This window comes from Panthera tigris, chromosome B3 (assembly GCF_018350195.1).
Source record: "Panthera tigris isolate Pti1 chromosome B3, P.tigris_Pti1_mat1.1, whole genome shotgun sequence".
Classification (NCBI taxonomy): Eukaryota; Metazoa; Chordata; class Mammalia; order Carnivora; family Felidae; genus Panthera; species Panthera tigris.
This window is the reverse complement of record NC_056665.1, coordinates 21,194,039-21,211,018: the sequence shown is the minus strand read 5'-3', so window position 1 is coordinate 21,211,018 and position 16,980 is coordinate 21,194,039. Positions and strand designations below refer to the sequence as shown.

General features: G+C 52.9%; 1 protein-coding gene across 6 annotated transcripts in view; it reads left to right on the top strand.

Annotated features, from left to right (window-relative positions):
- The first annotated feature begins 209 nt into the window (after positions 1 to 209).
- APBA2 (amyloid beta precursor protein binding family A member 2) overlaps positions 210 to 16,980 on the top strand; it is a 266,585-nt gene continuing 249,814 nt past the window's right edge. For 2 of the 6 annotated variants that reach the window (XM_042988249.1, XM_042988243.1), the window contains exon 1: positions 210 to 272. The gene's annotated coding sequence lies outside the window, so the exon portion shown is untranslated. Of the gene's footprint in view, positions 273 to 818; positions 861 to 1,593; positions 1,827 to 1,964; positions 2,344 to 2,726; positions 3,243 to 16,980 lie in introns of those variants that run through there. The other 4 variants (XM_042988245.1, XM_042988244.1, XM_042988248.1 and 1 more) reach the window with 4 other exon arrangements.

Genomic DNA, 16,980 nt, shown 5'->3' with positions numbered 1-16,980 from the left:
CGACTGGGAGGTCTGCGGTGGGGGAGCCTCCCCTCCCAGATGGGGCTTTCCCGAGAGGCTGTGATCCCCGAGGGCTTCTCGCCTGGGGCCTCCGCACGCGGCCGCGCGGGGCCGAGCAGGGCGCGGTCGCCTCGGCCCCACCACGCGGCACAAGCTCCCGAGCCCGCCAGGGGGCAGCGCGGCGCCGGGGGCAGAGTGCGGGCGCGGTGCAGCTCGCCGTCACCTGTTCGACCTGCCAGAGGACCAGACCACTACGGCTCCCGATCCGGCAGGTCCGGGGCGCTCCCGGGAATCTGTGTGCTCCCCAGGGTCCCGTGGGGGGGGGGTGTCGGGGCGCCGCGGCTTCCAGAGCCGGGGCTCCAGTCCCGGTCTCCGAGTTCAGCCCCGAAGAGCCCGGGGCCTCAGGTGCGCCCGCCCGCCCCGCCGACTGTCCCGGCGCCGGGTTCGGGCAGGGGGCTGGGCATCAGCGCATCTTTGTCCTCCCTTTCTTCCCGCCGCACGGTCTCGCCCGCGGGCGTTTTCCGACCCGCGCGGCTCGCCGGCGCTGTGGGTGGGGGGCGGCGGGCGAGGCCGGGCGGGGCGGTGGTGCGGGCGCCGGGCGGCCGCCGCAGGCCGGTGCGGGGAGCGCCGGGCGGCCGCGCCGCGTGCGCCCGGCAGAGGCGGCCCTGCGTGCCGTACGCCGCGTCCGGGGCGCGCCCGCCGCTATTCAGCTTCCCGGGCTCATTAGCAGTCTCGGTGTGCGGCTCGGCGCGGGCTCACAAAGAGCTGCGGCGGCGGCCGGGCGCTCGGCCTCGCGGACGGAGCCGGAGGCGGCGGGGCGGGGGCGGCCGTGGACCCGCGCAGCCCGGCGCCCGGCCCAGGTAAGCTGGGGGCCGCGGCCGCAGCCTGGGGGCTCCCGGGCTGGCGCGGCGCGGGGGTGGGGGGACCCGGGACGCGGGGCGGGGCGCGGATGCCGCGGCCCGAGCGCTGCCCCCCGGACCCGGCGGCACTGCGGCGCCGCCGGGCGCCGCTGGAGTCTGGGGGTGCGGACCGGCGCCCCTTCCGACCGGCGGGCGGGCGCGGCGAGGCCGAGCCGGAGGCTAAGGCATGCCCGGCGGGGGGCGCCACGGCGAGGGGCGACCCTGCGCGGACAAGGGGCGCTGGCCGGCGGTGGCTGCCCGTTCTGGTCCCGCCGGGCTGGCCGGGCCGCTGGTGCGTACCGCGGCCCCGCTTGGCGCTGGCACCAAGTCCCCGTGCAGAGCAAGTCCTGAGTTTGGGGTCGCTTATGGGTTCCCTGCCTCCCGGGAAGGCCAGCCCAGATCTTCGCCCCCCCCCCCCCCCCAATTTCCCTTTATAATGAGGCCCAGAGGGAAAAACTCCTCAATTAAAAATTTCACCCCCTGGTTCCCCTGGGCCACCGGCACGGGGCTGGGGGTGCGGCGCGACCCGCCACTCGCGTCGGCCCCTGCCTCACGGAGGGCACAGCCTGGCCAGGTTGCTGTTGGGGCATCGGGCCACCGACGATCCGGGCGGACATCGAGCCCCCGGCCCCCAAGCCGGGCTTTGCGCGGCGCGGGTCGGGTCGGGCGGCGGGCCTTGCTGTGCCGAGGCTGGGGGCGAACTTGCCCGGGGCCGGGCGCCGAGGAAAGGTCCGGAGGGCGCCCGCGAGCGGCCCGCCCTGTCTGAGCCTCCCGGTGCTCGGAGGCTGAGATTGAGCCTGCTGGTCTTAACTTCGTATTTACTTGCAGGAGGAGGACTTAATTCTTTCAGATCAGTTCGTTCACTGCCTGACAGGGACCGGACTCAAATCTGCGGTTAAAACAAACTCACAAATGGCCATAAAGACGGTGAAGTACCCCCAATCAGGAATCCCATCCCAACACTTCTTCCTGTGGGTGGGGTGGTCCCTGGCCTCTTCAGCCTCTGCCCTCTTTTCTGGGACTCCGTCCCCCCCCCCCCCCCCCCCCCCCCCCCATGTCGGTTTAAGAAACAACAGTGGTTTTAGAAATGATGACCCGCAAGCTTCCGGAGAAGAAGCGGGACAACTTTTCCTGAAGTACACATATGAGGTGCTCCGTGGGTACCCGGCCTCCCGGTTAGACCTCCTCCTGCTGAGGTGATAGTGGAGGCTTCTCCTCCTGTGGGCAGCCACCACCATGCAAGGCCACACGGTCCTGTTTCTTAGTCCAGAGCTGCCAGGATGAACTGCCCTGTGTCCTCACTCCAGGGTGACGATCTCCACTGCTTGCGTCTACAGCGTGGGCTGCAGTGGGTCTCCTGGATGAAGGACCACGTCGGCTTGGGAGCTGCTGGGACTCTGGGCGGTGTCCAGGGAGTTAGTGGACCAGTTGGAGCTTGCTAGAGGTCAGCTCCCTGAGCTGGCAGCCTCTCCAGGGGGTGCCCCCAGCACTGGCCAGGAGACCCTTGGAGTGGTGTCCAGAGCGGGGCTTGTGTCTGGTGGTGGCAGTAGTGATGGGGCACTGCCAGGGTCTTCTGTGGGCCTCTCTCTCTCCAGACCTCTTGTCGTTTGTTAGGGGGCACTGTGGTGCCCCTCCCCCCACTGCCTGCCTTTCCACCACCAGCCAGTACTGGGCTTCTGCACCTGGGAGATGTGCAGCCGGAACCAGATGGGGTGTGTGTGTATGTGTGTGTGTGTGTGTGTGTGTGTGAGAGAGAGAGGGAGAGGGAGAGGGAGAGGGAGAGAGAGAGAGAGAGAGAGAGAGAGAGAGAGAGAGAGAGAGGTGGGCTAGGCCTGTCAGGAGAGTGAAGCTTGTGGTGGTCAACTTCTTACTCTTCCCCGGTATGTGCTTCCTCGGACACCCAAGGCCGAGTGTGGCTCGTTAACTTGTTTGCATGATCATCCTCTGAGTAGTTCTGTCTCTCTCCCTGCCGCCTTTTTAAATATAAAATATTAGTTTCACAGGAATAATTGGTGGGGATGGATTGTGAAATGGAGGTGCATAAATAATTCAATTTGCCAACTGAGCTAAGAAATGCTTGATAAAAATAAAAGATAATTGTAAAAGACACCAGTCGCACCCCTGGAAGCTGAGAGGGAGCGCTAAAACACCTTGATGTTTCCTAGACACAACTGAGGAATTCAGAGGAAAGACACATTGGATGAGGAGGTTGGCATCGGACTGGACTTTGTTTGGATTGGGTGACTGTGTGGCTTGTCTCGGGGGAGAGATACACGGGGGACCCCCCTAGGCCTCGGCTTCTCCCTATCCTGGCTCGGCTTGCTGGACTTGGTGACTCAACAGGTGAGGGCCTCTGGTGACACCACAGTTGGAACTCTTGGAGAAACCTTTGTTGTCAGGGGAGGGCAGGTGGGCACAGAGGCCCTGAACACATCAGCTGCTGACCTTAAGGGCTTTCTGGAACAAGTGGCAGAAACGAGCATGCCTGCCTTGCAACTCGGCCTTAGAGAAATGGAGAGAGGGAGAGCCCAGGTGCCAATACTTCTGACCTTGCCAGGTGGCCGTGACGAATGGGCAGGTGTAGGCATGGACTGTCATGCAGCTCAGTCCCTGATGTAAGTCCCATCTGATGATTGCTCACCAAAAGGCAGCCCAGGTGCCTGTTGGTGGTTGGACCATGTGCCCACAGGGAGGATTCTGTGGCTCCATCCCCCTCTCTGTGTCCCCCGCCCACCACCTGGGTTGGGTCCAGTTTGTGTCTCTGAGGAGCCTGCTGGCATAGGCTGAGTCAGCTGGCGTGGGCTGTCTTCCCTCGCCTTTCCTGAAGTCAGTTCATTCTCTCCCTGTCCTCTCTTGGACACACGAGGGAGCCCAGGGAGGACAGTAACCTCAAGGTCACAAAGCCAGGCTCTCTCCATGGGGCTTACGGTTCCCCAGTCTGCTTGGGAGCCCTACATATTGGTGGGGTGCCATTGCTCTGTGAATTAGGATTTCTTGGCTGGCTCTGGGGTTTTTAAGTTGGGCGGCAGGGTTGCCTCTCAGCAGATGGGGCCTAGGCCAGGTCTGGTGTTTCTTGCTCAAGTCCTCAGTGGCTTCCCAGTGCCTACTCCACATGCACATCCCTTGGTCTGGTTCCTCTAGGCAGACAGGATCACTGCCCAGGCTTGTCCTGGGTTGTTCCCACCCTGTCCTTGCCTGCCACCTTGGCCTGGGGCCCTTGTGTCCATCCTTGATGATCCCAGCTAAATGTGGACTGCTTTCCTCTTATCCCCTGGTTCTCAAATTTGCCAAGATCGTACTTGCCTCAGGGCATTTGCACCTGCTTTTCCCTCTCCTTGGCATGGCCTCCAGGTGTCCACCTTGCTTTCTCCCTCACAGATCTCTGTCTCTGTGCCAGTTCCCTCCATCACCTCCCCCTTTCTTCTTGCTTTGTGTTTCTTCTTAGTACTTAACCTTTGATTTGTTATTTCCATACTGTTTTTTTTAAAGTTTATTTATTTATTTATTTTTGAGAGAGAGAGAGAGAGAGAGAGAGAGAGCGAGCATGAGTGGGGGAGGGGCAGACAGGGAGAGAGAATCCCAAGCAGGCTCCCCGCTGTCAGCATGGAGCCTGATGTGGGGCTCAAACTCACAATGACCTGAGCTGAAGTCAGACACTTAACTGACTGCACCACCCAGGCACCCCTTGCTGCTGCTTTTTTTTTAAATTGCTTTTTACCACTCCAATGTAAAGACCTTGTTCTCCTCTGTATTCCTGGCAGCTAGAACAGTACCAGGCACCTCGTAGACCCTCAGTGCTAGGTGGTGGATGAATGAATGAGTGAGACCCCCAGGAGTGGGGGGTCTTCTTCCCTTCAGCCTGGCTCCCTGCTCATTCTTTTTCTAGGACCCAGGGCTGGAACTGAGCTGTAGTCACATTAGTCACATTTGTATTCACGGTTGGTGGATCCTTCCTAGAGCTCTGCACAGAACCTTGTGCTCAGTGGGCAGACAGGAAAGAGCTGGGGAATTATACAGTGCAGGCGTGTTTTCACATAGGCCAGGAGACAACACGGTTGGAAAGGCAAGCCGGCCCAAGGAGTGGGTGTTCTGATTCTTCACAGAAACTCCTTTTTGGATTCTTGGTTGTTTGGTGTGCACTAGGGCTGTTCCTACTGCCAGAGCCAGCCCTGCGTTATCCCTATAGTCACCTGGGAGATAGAGGCGCTGGGAATGAGGCATCCTCTTGCCCAGGTTCCCTTCTTCCTCCATCTGGATATTTCTAAACTTGTCTTGTACCTTACGTCAGACCCGACATCTCAGGGCTCCCAGCAGCCCTGCCTGCCCGTTTGCCAGCCTTCCATTCCAGAAGCCTCCCCCAACCTGATTCTCTGTGCCTGTGCCGTGGCCTTGCCTGGGAAGGTGTGTTGGTTTTATAAGGAGGAAGGCAGCATGAGATTGGGAAAGAGGATGGGGTTTGGAGTACTGAGAACTGGATTCAGAGAACCTGCCTCTGCCACTAACCCTTGGGGCCTTGGACAGGTCACCGGCCTTGGGAATCTTTCTCCGCATCTGTCATACTTACATTATAGCTCTTGCCTGTGGTTGTTTTGGGGGCATAGGTGAGCCCCAGGATTGAACTGATGCGAGGTATCTTTACCACGGCTAGGGCTTCGTGGAGTCCCTATGTGGCCTGCAGGCCTGTTGTGGTTTTTCCTATTTTACTGGGGAGTTTGAAGGGTCAGGTTTTGGTAGTTTCAACTACAGCCTTGTAAGAGAATGTAGCGTAGGTGTTTTGTAAACTCCAAAGTGCTGTTCTCAGGTTAAGTGTTACATCTGTTGTTTTGTGTCTGAAAGATCAAAATGAAGAAGGAAAAAAACATGCGGTTGAGTTTCCTGCATCTACCGACTGAGAAAATGTTTTCGTCTGGTGGGGTTCTGAAAACTGAAGCACTCCATCTGAAGATGGTTTTTGATGGAGAGACCAACCCAATTAAACACCCAGTTGGTGGGCACTTCTGTGTGTTGAGTTCTGTTCCTCGGTGTTTGCTATTTTTAATAATTTCCCATTTAATCCCAAATCTGCCTGAGAGGCAGATCTGTTGTCTCATCTTGGCAGCAAGAAGGCTGAAGACCAGGCGACTGTGACTGGCTCGAGAGCACCTTCAGGGCAGTTAGAGCTGGGATTCTGGCCTCAGTTGGAGAGAGCACAAGGCCCGTGTTCTCCCCCAAACTTCCCATCCCACTGCAGCTTAGTTCTTATCATACTAAGTTTTTAAACTGGGTGGGTGTGAGTAGGGTTTATGACCACTCATGTGATACATACAAGGGTTAATTTTCAACATGTGCTTAGAGACTCTGATAGCTTGTGACCAGTGGGACGTGAGTGCTGGTTGGTGTTTGGAGAGTCATGGACATGTCACAGATGCCCGGGGGCCCTTCATGGGGACAGAGAGAGGGTTGGGAGCTTGCCACCCAGCAAAATAGCTAACACTGTTGGTGGGTCTGTAAGGTGTTTTCCTTTTTGCACTTGGAGCTAACATGGATTCTTTGCACTTCCTGCCCCAAGAATTAACTGTGCAGAGAGTCACTTGGCTCTGAAATGCTCAGGCCCTTGTTCTGAAAATTCTAATAAGTAAATAGTGAGGAGAACAATATTTGCATTTAGAATTCTCGGTTGGGATATATCTATATATAATACACGTTTATATATATATATATATATATATATATATATATATATATATATATGCATGTATACATTGTATCTATCTATCTATCTATCTATCTATTTTAAAATTGATTTAAAATTTATATTCCTGGAATTGATTCCCCAGCAAGGCAGCCCTAAATATGAATTTCTCTGAATTGTTGTATGCATCATTAATTTAATAAAAAATATATAATGTATTGTTTTTCCCTGTTGGCTTGATTATCACTTGTCTCGGAAAAATCCATTGTTTCAATAACAGGAGCCCCATTAACTGAGTGAGTGCATGCATTTAGTGATGATGGATTTCTCAGGTCCTCCAGCAGCAAGTGTGTGCATTGTTCAAATAAAACACACTTTACGTTTCTCGGTCTTTTGGTGCAATAAGTGAGCCATGTGCTCTAACATCTGTCCGTATTATCCAGAGCTGGTGACAGCTGTCATGGGTGGGGTAGAGTAGGAGCGGGGCCTGTGTTAGGAATTGGAAGCTCTAGAAAGCCCTGGTCTGCCTCCAAACAGCCAGCGATCGCCACTGCTCAGACTTAAATCCTTCTTAAAAGGGCACACGTAGGTCTGCGCTTCCTTCCGCACCAGCCGCTGAGTTACACTGAGTTATGCAGATGAAGTGAGGTAAGATGTGGGCGAGCGTTTTGTTACAGTAAAGTGCTTGCTTGATCAGTGCCAGTCACCAGGGTTAGAGAGAGAGAGTGTGTGTGTGTTTCTCCCCAGCCTGCCTGATGGGCCTCAGACACCAGGAACTCCTTGGGTCCCTAACTGGTGCTGGCTGGTAACAGTGAAAGCGGGCAGCCGACCAGTGGATGGGTAATTGATGCTGCCCACCTGGCCTGCCTGTTAGATCACGCCCCTGAGGCAGCCTGCTCGTGTGGATGGCTGTTTCTCCAGGGAGCGGTGGTGGGCTAAGCCTGACCCACAGCCCCTACCAGCTGCGCCTTTCTTTGTGTATGTACTGTGAAGATTCTGCTTGTGGCCTTTCTCTGCCCTTTGGGTGCTGGAGAGGAGCATGCCAACGTATGGCAGCATGGATGTGCCATCTGCCTTTGGTTCTTGCGGGGACGTCTCTGAGGTGTTTCTTGGGTCGGAAACTCTGAGAGCAGAAGCCCCTCCAGACCCAGAACTCCTGACTGTGTCTGTCCTTTGGGCTTTAACAGATTTTGGCTTCTAAGTTAATTGCATTTCATTAAGTAATGGTTTTCTTCTTGATCACAGGCTGGTCTGTGCTTAATCAGCGATGAGCTGGTGCCTCTAGATTTGATGTGATGCCTGCAGAGGCACCTCTGACTTGCATCGGCTTCGTGTCGGTGCCTGCCTTGGGGGGACCCCTGGATGTGGCAGTGTTCTCCCCCTGCTAGCTATGGGAACCCTGTCTTAACTCTCTGTATGTGTTATTCTTTTTATCCATTCTTTTTATCCAGCCTGTATCCATGGCTTACTACTGATGGAAACAGTGGGGTGCTGGGCACTTAAATGGCAGCCCCTCACCCTGCCCTGCCATTCACCTGTCTTTCACCCCCGTTTGATAAGTGGGGCCTCTGCAGTGCAGGCATTGGGGACAGGTGCCTCCATGTTAGATACCTCTGAACTCTTTGCTGGGAGCTCCATCCATCCATCCATCCATCCACTCAACAGGTATTTTCTGAACAACTGCTCTGTCCTGTCTTTCCCAAGCCCTGTCTAGAGCTAGGTGAAGTCAGGAGAGAAGGAGCAAAGAGGGGTTGCTGGAAAATGTGGGATGGCATCAGAGGCCTCAATTCTGGCTCTGGGTCCAAAGCACAGATTGGAGGGTGAGAGCCCCAGTATGGGTGGGAGTGGTCATGTACCCCATCCTGGAAGACTGTGTGGGATTGCCTCTCCAGAGTTCAGGCCAGCAGAACCCTCCAGACAGAAGGGGGGCAGCCTGGAGTGGGGCATACGGCGGGAGGGATGGGGGGAGGGACGGACTGTGTAGTTGGCACCAGGCATTTATGGTTTGTGCCAATCAGAGCTGGAGATGGGGGAAGGGATGTCCTGACCACCAGGGCCTTCAGCTGCCTTTTGAAGCCCTGGGGTGTCCTTGCTGTGGGTTGGGGGCAGAGGAGGTGGGATAAAAATGACATGCACTTTGCCGAGAGATCTTTAGGACAGTGTTTTCTATCAGCAGACTTCACAACTAGTTGGAACATGGGAGAGGGGCTCATTGAGAGCATGTGGAGGGCCCATGCAGGGGTTTCAGGAGGGGCGCGTGGGGAGGCATGTGCGGAGGGTGTGGGAGCCCATGCATGGCTGAAGAAGGCCGAGGCCGCATCCTGGCACCTCTCAGAGCCATGTGGCTCCAGGGCCTTCACTCCCTACCGTCTTATGTAGGAGGAGGCCGCTGCTGCTGCCAAGTCCCAGCCTTGCTGGCGCGGATGTTTAATTTTACCCTTTAGAGATTTACAGGCTTTCTAGATTAAATTGCCACTGTTCTTCTACAAAAACGACAAAATCCATGACAAACCATAAATCACATTATTAATTTGCTCACATAGAGTTAACCTCTGCAGCTCTGCTGACTTACTGGAAGGACGGTCGTGAAAACAGAGGAGCCTAGTTTCCAGTTGTCAGCGAGCACTGAAAGACCAGAGGGACACAGGTCACAGTGGCAGGTGCTGCCTCAGCCTGGTCGCAGTGGCCGCCCTGCCCGCCACATGGCCATCTTTGCCCTGTTCGGGCAGCCTGGTGGTCATTGCAAGGGCTCCTGGTGGCTTTCTGGCCTTCTGTAGGGAGGGGGACTGACCCCTGTTGCAGAGGGCAGAGGGAATGGGGAAGGAAGGAGGAGGTGCAGTTGCTGGACAGATGTGCTGAGGCACACAGGGGGCTGGCTTCCAGACGCCTCCTGTCAGTGGTCCTGACTCCCCAGGGCACCCACACCCCGTGCCCTTGCTTCCCTTTTCAGGCTCTAATAGGCTGCAGCGGCTCTTCTTCCTCTGGGTTGTGATGGCTCCAAAAACATCTGTTACAGTTGCTTTCCTCTTTGGAGAGTGGTCAGCCTGTTTTCTGCTTTGGCACAGCATGGGGGTGAGCGCCATTCTCCCCGCTGAGGCCTGTAGCATGGCCCTTGTCACTGCCTGCTGGACCAGGCTTGGGCGCTAGCTGATGTCTTCTCCTTTACTTACTGTCAAACACAGTGTCTGGAAATGGCTTGCTGGTTGTTGGGCTATTTAGAAATCGTGATTTGCTGAGAGAAAGCTTTGTTTGATGGGGGGGTGGTACCTGTGTGTTGACCTTTATCCTGCCCATGGGCCACGAGGTTGCACTAGGCAAGGAAGAGTGCGGTGCAGCACTGGGCATCGTGCTGGAGAGGGGGTCTCAGGGCTCACTCTCCTGACGATTTTATCAAGCACCTGATACCACACTGCAGTTCACTTTGACTGATTCCCAAAGCTGCTTTCTTCCTTTACCGTGGTAGAGAAACCAACCCATGGCATATTCAATGTCTGATGATACACAGCAGAAATCAAATAATTATGTTGGTGGCATGGCAGCCTGTCCATGCTCATGCATGACATCCACAGCAGGGAACCAATGAATGTCTTTGTTGAGGGACTGGCCGTCACTGTCTCCTGAGCCAGAAGAGTCCTGTAAAATCCACACATATTTGTAGAAGTACAAATAGAGTTTACTTTCTTTTTTTTTTTTAATAAAGTATATTTATTTATTTTGAGAGAGCGAGAGAAGGGGGGGCAGGGGGGGGGCAGGGGAAGAATCCCAAGCAGGCTCCACACCAACAGTGCTGAACCCGATGTGGGGCCTGAACTTATGAACTGCAAGATCATGACCTGAGCCGAAATCAAGAGTCGGAAGCTTAACCAACTGAGCCACCCAGGTACCCTAGAGTTTATTTTCTTAATGACCATCCTTGCAGTGAAATTAGCTTTGGTTTCAGGAGGTAAATAGAGAAGTCATGAATTTGGGGCTGATTATTTTTAACTCACCCACCCCAGTTCCCAGGCTCTCCTGCATATTCCTTCTAGAAACTGCAAGCTCACAGAGGCCTGGAGTCCATGATGGGTGTTCGTTTGTCCAGAATTCATGTCAGGTAATCATGTGGACACAGGTAGACCTCACATCTCAGGCCCTGACACCAGAAATGTTTTTTTCCCTTCAGACACATGTGCTTCGTGGAATGTAGTCTAACAAATTACTCACCTTAAAGTAATGCACTACATAATTAATAAGAAAAAGGCAGACAACTGAGTAGAAAAAGGGGATAAAAGACACTTCACCTGAAAAAGATCCCAGTAAACATATGGCAAGATACTTGACTCCATTAGTCATCAGGGAGATGCAAAATAAATTATAAACATGTGCATTAGTCAGGGTTCTCCAAAGAAACAGAATCAATAGGATACGGGTGTGTGTGTGTGTGTGTGTGTGTGTGTGTGTGTGTGTGTGTGTGTGTGTGTTTATTATGAGGAATGGGTTCATGTGATTGTGGAGGCAGAGAAGCCGCATGATCTGGAAGCTGGAGCCCCAGCAAAGCTGGTAGTGTAGTTTAGTCTGAGTCTGAAAGCCTGAGAACCAGGAGAGCCAGGGGTATAAACCCCAATCCAAGGGCAGGAGAAGAAATGAGCTCTACCAGGAGGCAGGACAAAGGGGTGAATTCTACCTTCCTCAACCTTTTGTTTTTGTTCAGTTACTCCATGGATTGGATGGTGCCCACCCACATTGGGGAGGACTATCTACTATATTGAGTCCACTGATTCAGATGCTGATCTCATCCAGCAACACCCTCACAGACACTCCCAGAGACACTACACTGATCAATCTGGGCACCCTGTGGCCTAGTCAATTTGATGCATCAAATTAACCATCACAATGTGATATCATTATATACCCACCAGAATGGCTAAAGTTAAAAGAAAATAGGTGTTGGGCAGCAACTGGAACTCTCGCTGTTGACTGGGGTATATATTTGTACAACTAGTTTGGGAGGCTGTTTTATAGTACCTACTAAAGTTAAAAATACATAATCTCTCTGATCAGCAACCCCCCTCTGAATGAAGCTACATGAAATATGCGTATGGCCCCTGGGCTGTTTGCTGGCCCCTAAAGATAATCAGGTTCTAATCCCAGGAGCCCATAAACATTAACTTATATGGTAAAGCTTTTGCAGATGTGTTAAGGATTTTGAGATGAGATAATCTTGGATCTTCTTGGTAGGCCCTAAATGCAGACATAGGGGTCCTTCTAAGAGGCAGGGGGAGATTTGAGGAGAGAAGGAGCCTATGTAACCACAGAGGCAGGGATTGGAGTGATGTGGCCACACGTCAAAGAATGCTGATGGCCCCCAGAAAGTGGAAGAAGAGAGGAATGAGTTCTCCCCTTGAGCCTCTGGAGGGAGCATGGCCCTGCTGAGGCCTTGGTTTTTGCCCAGTGGAACTGCTTTCAGCCTTCTAGTTTCTACAGCTGTGAGAGAATACATGTGTGTTGTTCTAAGCCACTCAGTTTTGTGGTGATTTGTTATGGCGGCCATCAAGAGGTATGCGCGAGAGTGTTCACTGCAGCATGGCTGTCATTGCCAAACTGCACACAATCCAGATGCCATTGGCAGCAGACTCACCCAGCACACCGAGACTCACCCAACACACCGAGGTTTACTCACAGGTGGAATGCCATCAAGCAAGCTGAGAGTGCATATTCTATAAGTGTGTGCAACAGTATGGATGAGTCTTACCACCTACTGTTGAGTGAAAAAAACCCACAGCTCAGAGTCCCTTACTGCATGTTTCCATTGATAGGAAGGTCAACAGACAACTCTCATCTGTGGGGCTGGAAGTCAGGTTGCCCTTGGGAGATGGTGATCAGAGAAGGCATGGTGAGGCCAGGCAGAGCTTCTGGAGGTAACTGGAAACATGCCATGTGGTGGTTTGCATGGGTGAGTTCCAATTTATGATACGAAACTTTTCAGTACATATTCTTCAATAAAAGCTGGAAAAAAAAAGAGCAGTGCATCATCTTGAGATTTTCAAGAAGAACTTTCAATTGACTGACTCATGGCTTATTTTACTGCTGGAACAATAATATCAAAATCAAGATTACATTTTATGTGAGATAATGAAGTTTTGCTATTCCAACAAGTGCTTATTAATATTTAGATTCCAACTGTACTTTCTAAATGAAATCAGAGAAAAACCCAAGTAAGATGTTAAGATCTATATGCATGTAATTATCATGGGTAAATTATCTAGATGGAATAAGTTTTAATCCCTGCATGTGAAGGCAGCTGTGCTCTTAAAACCAGACACAAACAATCCAGGTGTTGGGGCGTCTGGGTGGCTCAGTTGGTTATGCGTCTGACTCTTGGTTTCAGCACAGGTCACAATCCCACGGTTTATGGGATTGAGCCCTGTGTTGGGCTACATGCTGTCAATTTGGGATTCTCTTTCTCCCTCTCTCTGCCCCTCTCCTGCTTGTGCACAGGCTCTCTCTCAAAATAAATGAATTTTAAGAAACAAGCAAATAAACAACCCAGGTTTGTGAGCGTCAGATGCTGTGCGCTTTCAGGTGGGCATGAAGGAAATCCAAGAGTGTTAAGACCGAGTAGAGGGAAATGGTGTGTATGAGCTCTGGGTCAGCCCAGAAATCCAGGTGGAGGTTCCCATCATGTACCCCATGCACCCTTCAGGCCACCTTGCCCATCACACAGAGGTCCCCAGAGGTCCCTGCTGTCTTTGCCTGTGTCTCTCCCTGGTCTGTTTTTCCTACCCCTTCTGCCTGTGAATTCCTTCTCATCCCTCTCGGCCTTGTATGGGTGGTACCCCTGCTGTGCTGGGAGGCTCTGTCCCTGAGACTGCATTACATAACCAGCCTGCTCCAGTGGTCTTTTCCACGGTTTCTCTCCAGAGATGGCAAAGGAGGAGGCAGAGTGGTGACATGTGACAGAGTCACTGTGCAGGCTTGGAGGTTCCTTGTGTGTCCCTGGCTTCACTCTGGTGAACTGTCAGCCTTGACTTGGCACAGGGACATCATGGTGGCTGCTTCCACATGGCCAGAGGGCCGGAAGGGATGCCTGAGGGGTGTTCCCAGGCAGGCAGAGGCTGGGGGATCTGTGGGGCCTGGGCCCATCAGGAGCCAGCCTGGTGCAGTGGGGCCCTGCGGCCCTGGTTCTGGCTGGTATTTGTGATGTGGGGAGCACTTCTGCTTGTTGTGGGGGGCATCACTGTGATTTTAGGAACGTGTTTGGTGTGTATGGTGGTGTACATCAGACATCTAGAAGCGTGGAGTCTCCGAGTCCCTGATGGGTGCTCTCTAGCTGTATCTCCATCCCAGCGTGTGTGTGGAAGGTTTGTTTATGAGGCTGGGGAGAGAATTGGGTGGCCCAGAACCCAAGTCCTCCTCACCTGCCTCACCCCCTCATGCCCCCTGTCCCCTTTCTCCTGGACCAGACATAGCTTCCTAACTCTTCCCTCCTTTCTCTCGGTGCTGCTTCTGAGACCTATTCCCAGTGAAGACACGTCCCTGGTATCCCTGTCTGAAATGCATTTCCCCTTCCCTCCTCTTACTTGATGTTGTTTTCCCTCTTGGCACTTACCATTCACCTGGCATCATACTGTGAGTTTCTCATCCTACTGCATGGAGAGCCCGCTGAGGATGGGGGTGCTCCACTGTGGGGGGAGGGTGGGAGGAGTTGGGGGCGGGCCTGGGCCGGTAGCAGTTTTGGCCCTGGACGATTAGCTATGGAGCTGGACTCTTGCCAGAAGCATGCCCTGCCTGTGTTGGTCCAAGGACTACTCCTGGTGGCCTGGCCACCCTGGGGACATTGGCACAGCTCAGGGGCGAGTATTTCCATGTGTGTGGTATGCAAAGCATCATGCTGGGTTCTGATACACACAGGAAACAGTGTGGTGAGGACTGCATGCTGCCCTTGGGGCTTTTGATTTGGTGAGTTTGTTGTTGAGGGGGGGATGTCATCATCAATGGATATAAGAATAAAGGGTCAGGGGCGCCTGGGTGGCTCAGTCATTTGAGCATCCGACTTTGGCTAAGGTCATGATCTCATGGTTTGTGAGTTTGAACCCACATTGGGCTTGCTGCTGACAATGTGGAGGCCACTTCGGATCTTCTGTCTCCTTCTCTCTCTCTGCCCTTCCCCTCGCTTGTGCTCTCCCTCTCTCTCAAAAATAAATAAACATTAAAAAAATAAAGGGTCAAAAGGGGTCCTGCAAGGAGGCATCAGGGAGGAAGATGCATACTTGAATGAGGTGGTCATTCTGATGGTGGCTAATAAAAATCAGAAGGTGATAAGGGGGTGTGTATACCAAGACGAGACTGTACTGGGTTATATCCTTCCAGAGAGCACAGATGGAAAGGGAAACAGTAACTTGGCAGTGGAGAAACCTAACCATCACTGCCTTGGCTAGGTGGTTGAGGTCAACACCAGTGGCGATGAGTCATGTTGACTGTATGCACCCTTGATAGGATGCGATGGAAATGGCACTTTACCTCTGTGGTCTGTCTCCCCCAAACCCATAACTTCCATCTGATTGTAAGGAAAATGGCAGTTGAATTTCAACAGAGGAGCAGTCTGTAAAATACCTGCCTGGGACTCCTTAACACTGATGAATCAAAAACGGAGACTCTGTCACAGCCAGGAGGAGCCTAAGGAAGCATGATGATGAACTGTGATGTGTCCTCGTTAGGAACCTGGAACAGAACAAGGACAATGGGTAAAAACTAAGGAAATATCAGTAAAGTGTGAACTTTAGTTAACAGTAATGCATTGATACTGGTTCCTTAACTGTAACAAATGTAGAACATTAATGTAGGATGTTAGTGATCTTACATTAATGGGAAATGGGATGTTGGGGTATCTGGAAACTCTGCTCCCCGCTCAGTTTTCCTGGAGGCCTCACACTGTTCTAAAAAGTAAAGTCTGAGCCTCGCTGTTGCTCCTTATCCAGCTCAGACCCTCTTGGCTTTGTCGTCCTTGCTGGTCCTCTTCCTTTACTTTCTGCAGGAAAACTGGGGGGAAAGTTCAGTGTAGAACTTGGAATATATATTTTTGTATGCCCCTGCATTTCTGGGTGCTTGAAAATAACAGTGTCTCAGACGTGGTCTGCCTGGGTGCTGGGGACCTCCCCCATGTGAGCCAAGCCCAGCCAGGAAACTCACGAGCACGTGGGCCAGCTTCCCTCTGTCCGACGACTGGACAGCAGAGTTTCCTTCTGGTTCCTTATGTGTGCTGGAAAAGGAAAGCATTCCAAGTGTAAATTTCCTGAGCTGCCGCCCTCCCCTGATCTGTCCCTGGGTCACCTACAGTTAGTGACCAGAGGCCATTTTTCAGGGGTAACATTGGTCACAGAAGGCAATGTGGACCAAAGCTGATGTGTGTGTGGTTGATGGTCCAGTGAGGAGGCAAAAGGAGCCGGGTGTCTCTGGGCTGGGCTGGTGCTGAGGATTCATGGCCAACACCAAGTAGGTGGTAGGAATGGCTTTTTTCCCATAGGAAGGGCCGGCCGGCAGGGATGCTGGAGAACAGGTCTGCCTTGCAGCCGATCCCCTGGTTTTGGGTAATTTCATCTTCTCTAATGTACTTAAGCATCACTTCCTATATGTTTGGAGGAGGCATAGGAGACAGGGAAAGGAGGAGTCCCCAGGGGGAGGGAAAAGCCTGGTTAGGATCCCTGCTGTCCTGTAAATGGGCACAGCCAGCCAGGATGGCTGTGGTTTATGGAGAATTGTAAGGGCCTCCCTGGGGCTTAGTCTGCTCCCTGAAGCCCAGCTGGGCAGTGGTGGGCGCATCTTCCAGCTCCTCCACTTGTAGCCAGAGGTGACACCTGCTTTGCAAGATGGCGCGAGTCATGAGAGATATGATGTGTGCAGCACGTCACTGTGGGATCTGGCACACGGGAGGTGCTTGGGGTGGGGCGGGTGAGGCTGTGTGCTGTGGCTTGTGGAAAGGGTACCTACACCTCTGAGGACCTTGTGCAAGTCAGGGCCCCTCACGTGTCCCGGAGCCAGAGGAAATGATTCCCAAGTGAGTCTTACAACTCACCTGGATTTTATGACAACATCAAGTTGAACTGTGTGAACCTGCTATTTTTGTTAAGTCAGAAGTGGTCAAATATAAACAATTTCCTATGGTTCAATTCAATAGTTTAGTGTTAAAGCAGTTTTTGGCAAGAGAGAATACTTTTTATCTTAAAAAGTTTATTTTTAGTTATTCCATACCTGCAAATTCATTGTGTTAGAAAGTAGAGATAAGTTGGGGTGCCTGGTGGCTCAGTTGATTAAGCGTTTGGCTCTGGATTTCGGCTCAGGTCATGATCTTGCAGTTTGTGGGATTGAGCCCCTGTGTGGGGCTTTGTGCTAGGAGCCTGGAGCCTGCTTGGGATTCTCTCTATCTCTCTCTCT